General features: G+C 47.1%; 1 protein-coding gene across 3 annotated transcripts in view; it reads right to left on the bottom strand.

The window, feature by feature from the left end:
• LOC101862563 overlaps positions 1-3,406 on the bottom strand; it is a 53,931-nt gene that overhangs the window by 25,043 nt on the left and 25,482 nt on the right. Inside the window, exon 1 of one of the 3 annotated variants that reach the window (XM_005092333.3) lies at positions 3,045-3,195. The exons of the other annotated variants lie outside the window; for them this stretch is intronic. The gene's annotated coding sequence lies outside the window, so the exon portion shown is untranslated. Of the gene's footprint in view, positions 1-3,044; positions 3,196-3,406 lie in introns of those variants that run through there. 3 annotated transcript variants of the gene reach the window in all.

The raw sequence follows: 3,406 nt of genomic DNA, 5'->3' as shown, positions 1-3,406 counted from the left end.
GCGGGGGCTCTGCTGTAAAGACAAAGAGTACCCAGTGGGTGAATGGCGTCGGTGGCCTAGTGCTTAGGCTACCGGACTCGTAATCGTGACATTGCGGTTTCGGGGCCTCGAGCTTCAGCTCGGTCCGACGCTGTGGGCTGTGTCCTTGGGGAAGGCCAAGGAGCTTAAAACAAGGAACTTTACACGAATTTCCCACTTGGCTCGGTCCTTTCGGAGATGGACGTTAAACTAGGAGGTTCCCGCCTCTTAAATAACCTAATAGTGTTGATAGGGGCATTTAAACCTATACCATTTTACCATTTCACCCCATGGGTGGTTGGCAGGTGCTCTGGTACGGCTTGCTTCTTCTTTCCCGTCAAACATCTATCGTCCTTACCTCTCCTCCTTCTAGTTTTAGTAAGTGTTTACGGCACGTGCAACACAATCTCTACTTCTTTTTTGTGTTTGTTTCTCTCTTGCAACACCTCTAATCTTCGGCAGTTATATGACCTTATTGTGTTGCAAGTGCCGTAAAACTCTTACTAAAACTAAAAAGAGTACCCAAACGGACATAGGTGGATTGCTTGTGACACCGACGAAATGCACAAAAATAATTTAAAATAAAAAAAAACTAAAAACTAAAAATTAACTAACCAAGAAAAACAAGTTAATTAAACTTCCACAAACTACGTGGCGGCACAGCGAGCGTTTGTTACAAAAGTGCAATGGAGGAGTGCGCATGCAGAAAGACCAGGGATATCTATATTCTGTATCTTGTATCTTGCCTTCGGCTTACCTTACTCCTGAGAGACGGATAGGAGGAGCTTGGGGATCTCGGAGGGATTACATGGGGAGCGGGCAAGGGGGGGTATTGGGGAATGATCTCTCTGTTTCTCTCTCCCTCTCTCTCCCTCTCTCTCCCTCTCTCTCTCTCTCTCTCTCTCTCTCTCTCTCTCTCTCTCTCTCTCTCTCTCTCTCTCCCTTCCCTTCTCTCTTGATCTCACTCTTCATTAGTGTGTGTGCGCGCGCACGCGCGTGTGCGTGCGTGTGTGCGTGTGTGTGTGTGTGTGTGTGTGTGCGTGTGTGTGTGTGTGCGTGTGTGTGTATGTGAGTGAAAGAGAGAGGAAGGGGGAAGGAGGGAGGGAGGGACAGAGAAAGAGAGAGGAAGAAAGAGAGAGAGAGAGAGAGAGTGAGTGAAAGAGAGAGAGAGAGAGAGAGAGAGAGAGAGGGGGGGGGGGGGGTTAATCTGTCTGTCCCTCTGTCCGCATGCCTCTCTTGGCATCTCTGCAAACGGCGTTGTGCTGGGTATGGAAACACCCCGTGTGCAGATAGGACATTTCAATACCACGCCCACTTTCCAAGGAAAGGCACACCATTAAAGCACTCCATTAATCTGAATGATTTGTGCCTGCATAGACACTTAGTTCAGAGATGGGCTGCTTCCACCCTGAAACTCATGGCCCACCCTAAATGTGCGGTTCCACTTCAGTAGATAGACAGAAACACCATACAAAATACATACTCATGAGTTCTTTTGTTTGTGTGTGTGTGTGTGTGTGAGTGTGTGTGTGTGTGTGTGTCTGTGTGCGTGCGTGCGTGCGTGCGTGTGAGTGTCTGTGCGTGTGTGTGTGTGTGCGGGGGCATGTGTGTGTGTATGCGTATGTGTGTGTGTGTGTGTGTGTGTGTGTGTGTGTGTGTATGTGTGTGTGTGTGTGTGTGTTAGACAGACAGAGCTTAACCTCTATTCCCCAGCTGACTAAACACCAGTGTGATAAGTCTGAAAATATATGCAAAGCAGTTACCTGTACAAATCACCCCTGATGCCCATTTTAAGCCCATGCTTGTATCTCAGTAGACAGCCTGAAGATTTTACTTCCGTTTTACTTCCGTTTTACTTCCTAAACCCGATCTTCTCTTTATGCCCGTGGAAGACAAAATAAAAAGGATCAAACTTGCCACACCAAAACGTTAAGCAAACCTCTTTAACATATTTGATGATAAACTTTGGCGTTGTGTTATCATAGCCTCGCAGCAGGAACAAAACGAACATGCTTTCCGTCCACTGGAGTTGAACTGTACTGATGGGAACAGCATTTGTAACCCTATCCGTACGCCCTGGGGTCATTTTGTACCCCCGGGGTTGTATTCTTCACATTTGAGAAAACTTCTAGTACGAAGATCTCTTTGAACCTTTCAGTATTTTTCAACAAAAAAATTATTTTGACACTGCTATGTAAAGCGTAAGAATCGGATTTTCCTCTTTGGAAAGTGGTGGCACAGAGTTCCTCACGTCGTAAGATACCATAGTAAAACACGACGTACGGATAGGGTTTTATTAAACGAACAGACTCTCTCTTAATGGACCAACGTCACCATAAATATACGACCTTACTTTAAACAGCCTCAACCCCCCCACCCAAAAAAAAAAATCCAAACAAAAACAACAACAAAAATAACAAACAACAACAAACACCCCCCCCCCCAAAAAAAAAACAAAAAAACCCACCACCGCAACCAAACCCATTGAAAAAACTGAATATTTCACGAAACATACAATGTACATAGTCAAGGAAGAACGAAGGCGGTCCCAGACGACGGTACGCAATGGAGAAATACTCCACAAGTCTCCTTCGTCTTGTATTGCAACAACTTTCTAGCAACGGATTATACCGGGTGCCCGTTGGCACGACCGGGTCGGTTCGGTTCGCTTGCCAGCAGCTATCGTGGCACAAACCTATCGGCCGACTCGTCGCCTAATTTTACTTTAAAAAACAAACGAGTTTGTTTTCAGGCGACGAGTCGGGCGATCGACCCGACCCGATCCAACATCTGATCCGCAATGGGCACCCGGTATTACAAGTACATGTATAACATCGCCAGCCTGCACTCGTAAGAGGAAGAAATCATTAGTAAACAGGTCGACATGCCGATGCATCTCACTCAATTTTTCTTCGGATTTTAGTTTTGTTTTGTTTTTATCTAACCTTAAGCTTACAACAGCCAGCGAACGCCTTTCAGTTCAAGGTCAGGCCACTCCCTACGTGATAACAACACACCAGACCAACCTGACACCACCACAAACTCGACGTCTGATCTGGCTGGCTCATGATTCACTCAGGCAGTCTTTCAAAGTATTCTCGAACTGAGCTTGCTTGGCACGGTCTCGTTGATTCGCCGCCCTTTTCCTATCGCCCGGCCTGGCCTGGCCTGGCCCTGGCCGCCATTTCCGCACTCGCCTTTTCTCGATCGTCTGCAGGCAGACGCCAGACGCCGAAACGAGGGCCCTCGAACTCGAAAGACTGGCAGGCTGAGTGTTTTATTGAGCAAGCTTGCAGCTGCAGCAGTGCAGGAAATAAATGTGCCGATGTGTACATCGTCTTCTTCTCATTTCGCAACGTTAAAAAACAAACAGCAACCCCCACCCTCC

This window comes from Aplysia californica, unplaced genomic scaffold (genome assembly GCF_000002075.1).
Source record: "Aplysia californica isolate F4 #8 unplaced genomic scaffold, AplCal3.0 scaffold00044, whole genome shotgun sequence".
In the NCBI taxonomy this organism is placed as follows: Eukaryota; Metazoa; Mollusca; class Gastropoda; order Aplysiida; family Aplysiidae; genus Aplysia; species Aplysia californica.
The sequence above is the reverse complement of the archived record's forward strand: the minus strand, read 5'-3'. Positions and strand labels throughout refer to the sequence as shown.